The sequence below is a fragment of the Pelmatolapia mariae genome, linkage group LG3_W, assembly GCF_036321145.2.
Source record: "Pelmatolapia mariae isolate MD_Pm_ZW linkage group LG3_W, Pm_UMD_F_2, whole genome shotgun sequence".
NCBI classification, from domain to species: Eukaryota; Metazoa; Chordata; class Actinopteri; order Cichliformes; family Cichlidae; genus Pelmatolapia; species Pelmatolapia mariae.
Genome location: NC_086229.1, coordinates 89,716,152 through 89,729,528, shown reverse-complemented (window position 1 = coordinate 89,729,528; position 13,377 = coordinate 89,716,152). Strand labels below are relative to the sequence as shown.

At 42.5% G+C, this 13,377-nt stretch overlaps 1 pseudogene; it reads right to left on the bottom strand.

The window, feature by feature from the left end:
* Positions 1 to 4,085: 4,085 nt before the first annotated feature.
* Positions 4,086 to 11,994, bottom strand: LOC134624104 (neuroligin-2-like; annotated as a pseudogene).
* Positions 11,995 to 13,377: the final 1,383 nt, after the last annotated feature.

The following is a 13,377-nucleotide window of genomic DNA, read 5'->3' as shown; positions in this document are numbered from 1 at the left end:
TGGATTTGCAGTAAATTTCATGTGCTCTGCACAAAGGGAAGATTATTTTTTTTTAAAAGTATCAGTGTCCAAAAATGTACAGACCCAGCTGTTCCATAGCGTTGAGTCACCTCCCAAAAGGAGGAGAGCTTGTTTATTTCACAGGGTCAGTGCTCTTTTACCTCGAGTGCACTTGTGAGGACACTTCTCCACACTTTAAATGTGCTCTGATGATGGGAACTTGTGGTAACATTTAGTCTTAACTGACATAACATATTGCATCTATAAATGTGATTAAAATGTTTACCCATGACTAACTTTTTTCATTCAGAACAAACAGCATATTTCAGGTTAGGGCTGCACAACTATTTTGTCCAATATTAAAATGACAGTTGTCACAATTATTCACAGATTGTAGTGGCAAAATGTGTTTTGATTGCACTGTCGTGTCAGAATACTGCTTTCACCTTTACATTGTGCTACACTCATGTTAAATAATCTTCATAAATTAATGTTTACAAACAAAAAATATAAAGTTTTCCACTCTGTTATTTGTACCTGCACAATAGATGTGAATGAAACTCAAACCTATATGAGCTCCTTCTCTGTTTCCCTGCAACATTTTGTGTAGATCTAATTCTTTGCCACATAAATAAACTTCTGATGTGTTTACAGTAAATGTATTTGATGTTAGCTTATTTTGTTACTTTTAGTGGGCCTATGACATTCAGTACCCAGTTATTATTATACCACTTAAAATGTTAAGTGTAAATCATCCCCAGCCCACAATAGTAGCTGAATTTACAACGATTTCAGATCTTTTTACTTTTCAATAAGAAACCACCGATGTGTAAAACAGGCTGACAACAGAATGATGTAAAACACACTGCTGTAACTGTGCAGCTCTCAGGTTTTATCTATTGTTTCTCTGTGCGGCCAGCAGGGGGAGGTATTCTGCTTAATATTATTATTATTTTAAATATTAATGAAAACAGTTTTCTTGAAATTTGCAAATCTGTTATCTGCTTTTATGACATTTTTCACTGTGGATTACAACAACATCAAGATTAGAAAATGAAATACATTTATAGTAGGTGATCATTAATCAGTGTTCTTGGCACTAATAGAGGGCCCCAAAAATCAAAATTTCCTTAGGGCCCCATGGAGGGCCAACCCTTTTCACACTTCAAGGTTTGTGCCCAAAATACAATCATCCATCCTTCCATCTATTTATTTTCTTCCGCTTCTATAATTCAGGGTCACGGGGAAGCTGGATCCCAGTTGTTTTTCACACAGAGGGCCAAGCAGTGGAGGGAGCTGCCGACCTCCCAGCAATACATGTAAAAGCTTTATTTTATACTAACTCTGGTCAACTTTATCTATCATAAAAATTTGTTTGATGATCTGAAACATAAGTGTGGCAAATATGCAAATAGCTAAGACATCAGGATGGGGTAAATCCTTTCTCACTGCACTTCTGTTAGGCGACTGAATGAAGAGACAAAGTCAGCAGTCTGGCTATGAATGTCTTTAATGTTTCCCAGATCAGAATCACAGCATACAGTGTATAATAACTTCTAAAGTAAACAGAAATATCATCACCTCATTTATTTATATAATTTTACTTTACTTTTTTTTAATAATCATCTTTTTTTTATTCCATTATTTAACATTTTTCTTCATCTCAAGTCTCGAGTTTCTGAGTTCAACAAAGAAAGTAGAAACAAGACAACAGGTGCAGATTTGCAATGGACACCAAGCTGAGGGTTTCTCTGTGGGTGTCACTGTCTCTGTGCACGTTTGACACTGTGGACGTGACACGGGATCATCCAATCATGAAGTTTTGCCTTGCTGACAGTTTTTGAGTGTTGAAGTAAAATAAATCCAGCAGTTAAACCACAGAAAGGACAAAGTGTGGCTCTAACAGCTGTTGAACACACACAGACTTTGATGTTCTCCACACGTCACACATCGCTCTGCACTTTTCGAGCATCCAACTGTTTTTCTGCTACATAACATCACTGCACGAGAAAAACAACGGACAGACAGACAGCACAGTGTGACACGAGCAGGTCAGACCACCTGTGTGATCTCATGAGTCTGTGAGGATATGAGGCATCTTATGGTATCAAAGCCTGGAGTCTGTCAAACATGGCTACATGTAAACACTGCTACATGTTAGGTGAGCTAACATTTAACTGACTGCACTTTTTTTCAGTCTCAGTTTAGGTCATTTATGTCCTTACTGCGAATCACTGAAAGGCAAAGCTGGCTTTTATCGCTCTGATGTTACGCACATCATGCAGCACAGATTCATCTCTGATCACAAGACTCATATTTCAAAATAAAAGCGAGCTAAGGCTTGAAAAGAGGACGACGATTTTATAATAATAGCAGAGAAAAGAGCAACGAAACGATTTAAAACTTGATGAAAATGTTTTTCTCACTAGCAAATCCTAATAAACAGCATGACTGGCCCTCTGCTGTGAGGGGGCTTCAGCGACCTTCCTGCTACAGGATGGTCACATGATAACGATCAACGTTATGACAAAAATACAATAAATGTAGAAAAAACAAAGACAAAACTGATCGGTGGTAAGGATGAACTCATTTGAAACCTCAAGCTAACGGCCATTTTTTTCTTCTCATTACAAACTGCACCTGTTGTCCTTTGTCATCACAAAATAAGCATATCATTCATTCACTCCAAAAAAACAAAAAACAAAACATAAAATAAACAAGAAACTTAATATTTACAAATATTTTTTTCTTACACTTAAAAATGTACAGTTCTGATCTTCTTCCAGATGTTTCGTCTCCATCCCGACTCCCAGGTTGGTATTTTCTTCTCTGTCCAGTGACCTCAGAGTGAGCGCTGAATGTGCCACAATGGCGCCCTCTAGTGTTAGCTTATAAAACAGACAAGGAGAAAGAACAGAGCCGAATGAAAGGACTCGTTTGTGTTCTCTCCTCTGCTGTAGCTGTGTGGTGCTGAGGTTAACTACACAACCCGTCGCCGCCTCCTTATACACAGGAGTGAGTACAAAAGGGTTCGTATGGACGCGTCAGCTGGCCGTCCTTCTGCTCGACGCTGTTAGCTGAAAGATGATGGGATCATCCTCTGTCCTGTATTTAAGGCTGAGAGTCTTTGTCCAGTCTCTTTTCCACTGCTACTGTCCACAGCACTGATCCACCTGCAGCACAGCCCCAGTCAGTTGTTTTATGATTTACATTGTGCACGTTTCCCTTCCAGTGAGCTTACAAAACCTCTGACAGGAGACGTCAGGCATGTGTTTCCCCCACCTCCCCTTTTAGGCAGTAATAAAATAAAAAAACAAACAATCAAACAGGCCAAAGCTAGAGCACAAGCAAAGACAGCACCGGTGACTAAGTTCTCCCATACTGGACGTACGCTACCATGTGGGCTCAAACAGCAGCACATCAGCTCAGTTTACATACTGTTGACATCTTCATCAGAGGATCAGCAGGGAGCGCTGCTGAGCTGCAGTCGTCTCCACCAGAGTGACGGAGCAGGAATCACAAACAGTACAAACCCACCGTGTTGTTTCTACCCTGTTCAGGAGATCTGAGCCCCCATCCCTTTTTTTGATGTTGCAGCTCTGCACTGCAGGCCCTGAACGCCTCCCGGTTACCTTCAGTGTGCTTAGAGTTTAATTTACAACCGACGAGCTCACAGATCATCTGCAGGCAGGTGAATGAACCCTTAATGTGAGGATAGTAGCAGAGCTGAACTGAGGTCAGAAATAGTGAGGAACGGTGTCGACACAGTGAAGTCAGGTGTTTGGGAGATTTCCTGATTATCAGTTTGGGGGTGGAGGGGGTGTTGGTGTTAAATAACAAAGGTGGTGGAGGATGGAGAGAGGAGGAGGGAGGGAGCGGTGATGATATGGAGGAAGGTGTTTGGTTAAGCAGCAGGAAGGAGCTCATGCTGGAGTCTGAGTTTTTACTGTTGGCCTTTTTCTGCTTTTTTGTTTATTGTTGTCTGACGCAGGCCCGCCTACGCTTGAGTGATGCAGATGTGATATCACACTCACACAGTGACAGCCGCTCTTACACACACACACACACACACACACACACACACACACACACACGTCAGTCAGAATACACATGTGCTAGAAATAAGGGGTCAGACAGGAGCAGCATCAGTCTCTGCTCTGTTTTGTTAAGAACGTAGAAAAATAATTTTGTACAATCAAGCTAGATCGACGGACGCTTTACCTCACGTACCCTAAAAAGAAAAAGTAGTGACAGTGAGATGAAGGGCTGCACATGACACCATGACTGAGTTCACAGCTGTTGCTTTGATTCTAACGTTTAAGTCTTTTGGCATCGACTCCGTTTTAATAAATGAGTGCTGGGAGGCGTCGTTTGACTTCAGGAGCTCCTGCGATGCTCTTACTCTGTGGGAGAAAACCAAAAACCAAAAGTAGCAAACATGGAGCGATATGACTCGTTTAGATTTTGGGAAACGTGCATCGACAGGTACAGTGTCCTTTTCCCCGCGTCTTTAAAAATAATTCATGCATAGATCCCCCACTGAGAAAACCCTTTTATATACTTTCTCCTTTGTACACATTTTATATAGAACTATATATAATATCATTTCTCTATATCTATATTTTCAGAAAAATTCTTTCCACACAATAAAAAACAACAATGAAACAAATGCTTCAAACAAAACAACAAAAAAAGAGAAGATGAAAGAAAGAAAATCACGACTGAGGGCCAGTTTGGCACTTTGTCATGAGAACATGACAGAACTCTGTTAGTTGACGGTAAATAGCGATACTCTATTTTTCTTTCGATTTTCTTCTCCCTCGATGAGAATTGAAACACAGCAGTACTTACTTGGCACCTAAAAATGCTGGTAGAATGAAAGATATCAGTGTTTTCATAGTTATATGTTTAGTGTACGCCTCCCCCCTCCAAACTGCTCAGCAGATCGGGAATTTTTAGAGAAGAGCAGGAGGGAGGCGTGTCACATGAGAGGAAGAGAGCAGTAATAAAACACGGATGTAGAAAAGAGAAGCATAATGTGCACATAACACACAGGAGATGGAAAAAGAGATGACGCCAACGTAAAAAAGAGAAAACAGCGAGGAGCGAGAGAGCATTCGTCCCTTTGACAAATGTTGGAGGTCTTGAGCCTGGAAACAGCAGACCGTCTTTGAAAACAGTATCTTTGAAAGATCTGAGTCACCCACCCCACCCCCACCCCAAACTGCTCATCTGCTGCTGTACACTTCAGTTGCACCTCCACATGCCACCAGTGGAGGGAGCTGCCAAGTTTTACAGCACATGACGCAGCAGGTGTAGTTGCTTTTGGAGAAAGAAGAGAATAAGAGGACAGAACAAAGGCCCACGTCTAGAGGCCTCCCTTCCAGAGCGGTAGCAGAGCCAGTGTTCCTGGTCCCTAGGTGGCGCTGTGTCGGGCCTGTCCCTACTATACCCTGGTGGTGGAGTGGGGGTGGGGCAGGGTGTTGTTGTGGCCGGTGGAGGGGAATGTGTTGAAGGCGTGAAGAGGCTGCATGCTGGTGATGGTGCTGGGGATCATGGTGATGGTGTTTGGCGTCATCAGCGGCACGTCGTCGGGGGCGCGGCGCAGCGCCAGGTGTAGTCGGGAGGGCAGGCGGGCCGCAGGATGTCGTGGGGCCGCAGGGGCTCCATGTCGTGGTGAGCGTCGTGCTCCGAGTGCTTCATCTGCAGGGACATGATCTCCTCCTCCTGGCTGTGAGCCAGGTCGTTGGCGGGGCCGCCCCGCTGAGGGGACAGCCGGTGCCGGCGCATCTCGTGCCGCTTGTCACGCTTGTAGTAAAGGGCGGCGAAGGCCAGGACGTTGAGGAAGAGGAGCGACGGGAAGGTAGGGTAAGGATGATGAGTGGTTCGAGGAACGTTGTTTCTCCCTGCAGGGGAGCGCGTAGTGGTGGGAAAGAGCACGTCGTGCAGGCTGTGAAGATGAGGGACTAATTCCAGCCAAAAGGCCACTTTGTTAGCTCTGTAGTTGTCTCTGACACGAGGTTTCAAACCGATGTGAAGGTACTGCTTGTCCTTCGAGTTGAACTTGGTCCAGATGACCTCCTCGAAGCGGTTGGGCTTGGTATGAATGAACTTGGTGTCCTGAGGGACGGGCAGGTTGGGGTCCCTGGTGGAGCATAAAGGTTAAACGTTTCAGTTCAAAGTTATATTCAGTCTCCATTATAAGTAACATGTGGCATCAATACACTGAATACAGACAGGGGGCCCATTCTCTGTGCAACCTTTAAACTATCTAAGACCAACCGGCTGCTCTGGGATCTGGATGCTTTTGGTGAACCAGTATGTTCAATTCTTCAAAGCCACACGGGAATTAAACTAGCAACCCAGATTCAAGTATTCAAGAGGACTAGAAGGCTATAAGCATTTTAATTACAGATTCACACTAAAACAAAAAAGATGACATTAAGCTAAATCAGCCGGCAAATTCAGCCCATAATAAGCAGCTGCTATTATTGCACCACTATCATACTTTACTGCAACAGTTCTATGGTAGCATCGCCTGTTAGAGTGTTAAAGCAAAGCACATGACAACAGCAGAAACACTTTAGTGTAGGATTTCTACCACAATAAACAATTCAATAAATCAAAGAATTTAATTTTTTAATTAATTTAATTTAATGTAATTCATTTTGTAATTGTTTACAGCTCATCGCAAGAAACATTTCATTCTTAATATAGGCGCTAATAAATTACATATTACATAGTTTTTTCTTTGTACCTCTCTAGCAGTGATCAGTCAGGGGACCTGAAGGGATCACGATCACCACACCACAATTTCTCTGTTCTTGAAAGGCTCTTCATGTTACATCTGTGTTGATCATTTTTGACAGAGCCTATAGTTAAAGCTGGAGCGCACGACCCTAAATCAACCCACAGTGCTGCTGATATAGGCTCAGTGTGCAGTGGGAAACTTCCCATGATGCACTGACTTCATCATCCAACTGTGTTTATATGTCGCTGCTACATTTCATTAACTTTTGTTTCTTTCTCCTGTAATTTGATTGTTCTCGCTCTCTCTTTAGCTCAGATTACAGATTGAATGATGTTTAGTTTCTTTCAACTTCTTCAAAAAATGTAAAATCTGAGATTATGTTTAATTTGGTTAAAGTGTTACAGAGACTGAGCCCTGAGCCATTTAAGTCCTGTTACGTGTTAACAGACTTAGATAAATTTACCTGAACTGTAACAAAACGGAAACACTTTGGAAACACATTAAAGTCTACAGCTAAATCAACACCTTTGCTTGATAAGTGTCACGGCCCGTGGTTTGGCATCCTGGGAGCCGTGGGAGGCTGTGGTGGCCACACCCTCGGGCTGGGCCGCCTCCAAACCACCTGCGTCTCATCTACGGCAATCACCGGAGGACTACTTTAGCCAGCTCTGACGGCTTCTCCTCGCCAGTCCGTAAGTCTCCTTCCAGTGTTACCAGCATTCGGCGTGGAAGCCTGTGGCCTGCCTGTCCTCCTGCCTGACCGCCTCCCTCCCTAAGGATTCCCCTCCCGGGCATCTCTCCCCTCCAAGCTCCACGGTCCTGCTCTACCTGTAAGCCTCGGCAACTTATGGAGTCTAGCTTTCCATTTTTTTTTGGCAACCTGCGTGCTGTTAACTGTGTCTCCCCTTTCTGTTGCAGTCTCCCCACAGTCCCGATTACAGTGCTCCTGGGCTCCACGCTCCTCGTTCCCCCCCGTGGCATGAGCCTTAGTTTTTCGTTTCCTAGCTTTGTGAAAAGATTCCTCAGTTAAATAAAACTTGTACATAGTTCTGAGCTGCGGTGTTCTGAGTCTGCTTTGGGGTCCTGCTACCTGAACACTCCGTGTTTTGTGACAATAAGCCTGTAGTTCTGTCAGAGAACATACAGTAACAGGTACAGTTTACACTACTATGACATGAGGCCTACCCAGTCTTTGCGAAGTTAGTCCAGTAAGTCATGACCACAGCGCTCAGCATCACATCGTTCTTGGAGAAGTTGCACGGGAACAGGTCCGTGGCACCGATCATCGGTACGTCGAACACGTAAGGTATCTCGTCCCCGTGCGCGGCGTCGGCCCACTCGGGCCGCGTCTCGGTCTGGCAGTGGTGGTAGAACGTGTAAAAGTAAACTGGGGACTGAAACTCGGCATGGAGTTTGGCAGTGGCCACAGCTGGTGCCACCCACTGGTGGTCCATAAACAGGGCCAACAGAGTCTTCCGCCGCATGTCGCCGTTGTCCCTGTGCGCCCAGTCTGTGTACATGAACTTAATGGTCTCCCTCAGGATCAACGTTCCCTCTAATTTTTCATGTGTCTGAGCAAACACACAAACTCCCTAAGCGGTCCCTTGGACCACTGTGAGCGACATCAGACGTGTGCACTGTGGTCACGCCAGCATCTAATCCATCCAAGTTACATAGTTTATTAAAATAATCAAATTACAGCATTTACATTTATGTTAGACTACTTTTAAACTGCTTTAGCCCACTTACAATGAAAATGTAAAAAAAAAAATCTAGCCATTGGCCTGTGTAGTATGTTAACACTATTGGAAGTAAAAATAACTTGAACTCCAATTTCGAAAACACAACTTTCTTTTTTTTTTTTTTCTTTTTTTTTTTTATAAAGCTCTGACTTGTATTATGAGTCTGTGGTCTGGGAGAGAGTCCTGTAACTCTCTGTCTGCAAAATATAGTATATAATTACCAATGCTGGGAAATTTAATTATATAGTTACTCCTCAAAAAAGTAACTCAGTTTGGCAAACAACAAAGTTTTTTGTAGCTATTTTTTTTAAATGCAGTCAATGCGTTTTTTTTTTTAAATAAACATTTCAAACTATTTACAGAACAATCAGCTGTTCTGCATCAAATTTGATGCCACACAAATTATTTGTGCCACTCCAAAAAATAATTTCTGTCCACTATGAGATAAAGGAGAACAACAGCCTGATACCTGCAGGCCTGCAGGAGATGTATCACTCCTGTAACACCTGTAACATTCAGCAGTTGCCTGCTACACACACAACAAAACTATTGGCTACACTACACACTAACTACACAAGATTTGCGCTAAACGTCTCAAATCTCTCACATCTCAAAACACCACCGTCACTCCTAAAAGTTCCCCCCGTTTCTTAACAACTAGATGCCACGTTGCCATATCATTTTTTGATTGGTCGACATGGTACATTTTTCGACCAATAGGAAAGAGAGAGGGGGGTGGGGGTTTGTTTTTGCTCACAGGCGGAGAGTGCTTTCGAGCCTTTTTTTTTTTTAAATAAAACGCCGTTTTTACCGTTTCTTCCCGCAGTAAATATAAACAACGGTAGTATTCAGGAAGAAAACCAAACATTGCATATTTTTATCACAACTCTGGTTTTATGTGGCCTATCAACACAATTTAAAAACTGGTATAAAGTCCACACTTTTTCCGTCATTTGTTCCGTCTGTCCTGCTCACATCTCCAATGGTTGTACACGTTGTCATTAACGTGACTTCACTCCACATCAGCCACGCCGCTTTGCTTGCTAAAACTACGGTGTCGGCACATAAGGACGCTGTCATAGCCTGTCAACGACGTTGATTGGCTGCGTATATACGAATGTGAATCGCATTATTGGCTGGAATATGGGATACGGTGGCATCGTTCTAATCCTATACGGGAGCAGCCAGTCACTTACTGACTAACACTGCAAAACAGAATTGTTAAAGTATTAATTTTAATTTCAATTCAGGTTAGATTTTTTTTGTGCGCAACGCAGATTTTCTGTGCGCAGAGACCGTGCCAGCAGTGCGCAATTGCGCACGTGCGCAGCTTAGAGGGAACATTGCTCAGGATGTCTTTGCCTGGTGAAGAAGCACAGGAGGGGAAGAAAGATAAAAGTGAAAAACTGCTAAGAATAAAGTAACAGCAGTGCGAGAATTTTTTTAAGAGATCGGTCTGATCGAAAGATATGAAACCAAAGCACACGTTGGTGAGATGAACCAAGAGCCAGGAAGCGAGTGACAAATCTAGAGAGGATAAAAAGTCTTTCAGATAACGAGTGACAGGCAGTAGAGAGGAAGCATGACTGCATTATCCAAACATGTCTGTACTGTGACTGTGGTCCGGCTGTGAGGGGTTCGCAGGCCGACCTGTCAGAAACAACGACGCTGAGATTGGGAGCCGACTACCTGGGGGATGATAGCATTACTGCCCACAGAGCCTCAAAGGTTAAGGCGCAGACATGCCGTGATGTGGATGAGTGGCTCTCTTTAGCACGCTTGTCTTGTTTGATGCACTTCATTCACATTTTACTGATTCCATTCTTTACTCGCATGTTTTAAACACTTAAAGACAGGTTTTCATATTCTTTTGAAAATTCACGTGAACTCAAGCTATCAGAACTGTAATGTATGCTTTGATAATTGCCCACATTTGTCATTTTGAGGATTATCCGTGTGTTTTAATGAATACAGCAAAAAGAAAAAACTAACAAATCAACAAACGCGGCTCCTAAAAAGACAAAACCTGATGATGCTGCAAAACGCAGTTAAGTGAGAGGAGGCTGTAAAATGGAATAACTGAAAAGTGGCAGTGTACAGAGGTGGCGTCCTCACCCTCTGGGTATCCGTAGAGGTTGTCAACAAAGTTGGAGATGGTGTAGTCGAAGGCCGCAGCTGAGATGCCGTCGTTGTCCTCACTGTCGTCCACAAACTTCAGCCCCTCTCCCTGGTTCACTCCTATCAGGATGTCATAGTTTAGGAACTCCCCCTGGTGGAGAAAATAAGGAAGAACATGCTGAGTGCTGGAACAGAGCCTGTGTACATCACAAGTCTACAACAGGAAGTGCAGCTGAAAACCAGCTTTGTGAATTGGCAGCATTTCATTTCCCAGTAAACAAAATAAAGATTAGCTGTTGGCATGAAATTTCTACTATAAGCTGTAAATACTGCAATATATGCAGGGTTCATACACCTTTTTCAGGGTCAAATTCAAGCACTTTTTAAGCACATTCAAGGTCCATTTTCAAGCTTTTCCAGCACATTACCAAAAAAAGAAAGCATGTTTCACTTTGCATCACCTCAGTAAGACCATGTAAACATTTAAACAAATCATCTCAGGTTGACTTAAATGTCTTTTGTTCCCCTTTTGTTAAAATAGAAAAATGCACCACACAAAAATAGTGAAAAAGGAAACGGTTGCCTTACATGCATATAGTGTACAAACTCAAAAAACACATTCCTCTTAAAAATTAAGACGTGCAAATGTGAACAAATCAACTTGTTAGAGATATTCATCTCCACTTGAAATAAACAACAACCCAGAAAACAGGAAAACTGCACCAAACACCACAAACACCAACAAATTAATGTCTTCTCATCAGATATTGATGCTTCTTTACTGTGTGACACAAAAAAAAATAGGAGACAGATGTTTGTTTGTTTGTTTGTTCTTTTTAATTAGTTAAACACCCACGCCCAGAAAAATGGGGGCATTTCATTTTCGAGCAGGAAGCTCCCCCTTTTTGTTAAACCCTTTAGATGATGAGAGTTTTTTAATTAAATACATATTCATTAATAAATATTCCCTTTTATAAAAAAGTAGGATAATTAAAAAAAAACTTTTATTATAGCTCTATTGTGTAGAAAAAAAAACTTGTCTTGTTTTCTGTTGTCTGTTATATAATATTAGGGATGTTTGTGACAATTAATTTCTTAATCGGCTGGACTAACCGATAGTCCACAACTAGGAAACACTGAAATTTTAAGTTAAGTTTGAAAACAGTTTAAAAAAAAATACCCCATTCCAAAATGTCTTGTGACAATCTGATTGGCTTAGGGAGTGATGATGTCATAGGGAGATCTTAAGAATCTTAAGTCCTTTGATATTTTTCCTTAAATAGGGGTGAGACACAGCAAGTTTTAGTTCGTTTCAGCAGCATCTGTGTTTGCAGCCTACAAAACGTTCACCACAGAAACATTTGGAAAGCTCTTAAAGGTCATCGTATAGAAACTCCAACATGTTTCCAAGAAACAAACAAGCAATTCAAAAAGATTACGCCGCCTCTCCTTCCTGGCGTGGCCGGCCGATTTCCCCAAATGGCGTCTCATCCTTCCAAAGGGCATTAGAGGAGAGTAGGAAGGAAAACTACCTTCTCCAGAAAAAAATGCAACAAATTGAAGAAGAGAAACTTCAACTGGAGGACAAGTGTAGACAAATGGAAGCCCAAAATAAAGAGCTGGAAGACAGACAACAGCGCCAGCCGGACATAAAAATTATTAATGAGGGCTGGGGAATAAAGTTTGCTCAGGCCCGAGAGCAGATTGTGCACCTCATTAAAGAAAATAAGCAAAAGAGCGCGGAACTAAAAGAAATGACCAACCAGCTCCAAGACAAGAAAACCATGACTGATAAGATAGAATGGGACCTCCAATACATGGACCAAATGAATCAGCTGCTCCAAAGACAGCTCCATGAAGCTGTGGAAGAAAAGAAAGAAATCCTCCAACAGAAGGAAGAGCATGACAAAAAACAAAGAGACATGCAGCACGAACTGAAGAGCATGCAGGTAAAATACCGAATGCTGAAAGAAAGCCTGGATGAAACGCTGCGCCAAAATAAAGACCTTCTTCAACAGAAAGAGCAACAACAAGAAAGACTGAAAGAAGGAAAACGTATTGTCCAGGACTTTGAGTCTAAAAATCTAAAACTTCAAGAGTTTTGTAATCAGCTGGAGGACAAAGCAGCTAAAGTGGAAGAAGAAAAGGAGAAACTGGAGAAACGCTGCTCACAGATGCAGAAAAGGATCGAGCAAAATGCGAGAAATAACTCCGAGCTCGTTAAGGGGATTTTGGTGGAATTCAATAACTTGAAGCATGAAAACACTCAAATGCAGGCACAAAAACAACAACAAGACAAAATACACGAAGACCTGCAGCTCACGCTCCAAGAAATCCACAAAAGAAACGAGCAGTTAGAAGAAAAGCACAAAGAAGTCGAACAGAGAAATGCAGACATGCACAAGGACAAGCTGATACAAGAGGCAACATCCAAACAACTCAAAGACAAGCTTGAAGAACAACAAGCAACATTAGAAGAGGTGGAACAAAGATGCCAGAAACTTGAAAAGCAAAACACAGAAACAATCGATGAGCTGAGAAATCTCATCCTGGAAAAAAAAGCGCTTGTGGAAAAGTGCATGAAAAAAAAGACAAAATGGTTCCACTTGTTCCGGAGGAGAGACGCTACTGCTTCCTCACCTGATGTAGCCTCGTCTTGCTCCACCTCTGTTCAGCCCCCCAACCAGTCCCGGCAGTTGATTGTCCCCTCCTGAGCCTGGTTCTGCCAGAGGTTTCTGCCCGTTTAAAGGCAGTTTTTCCTCTCCA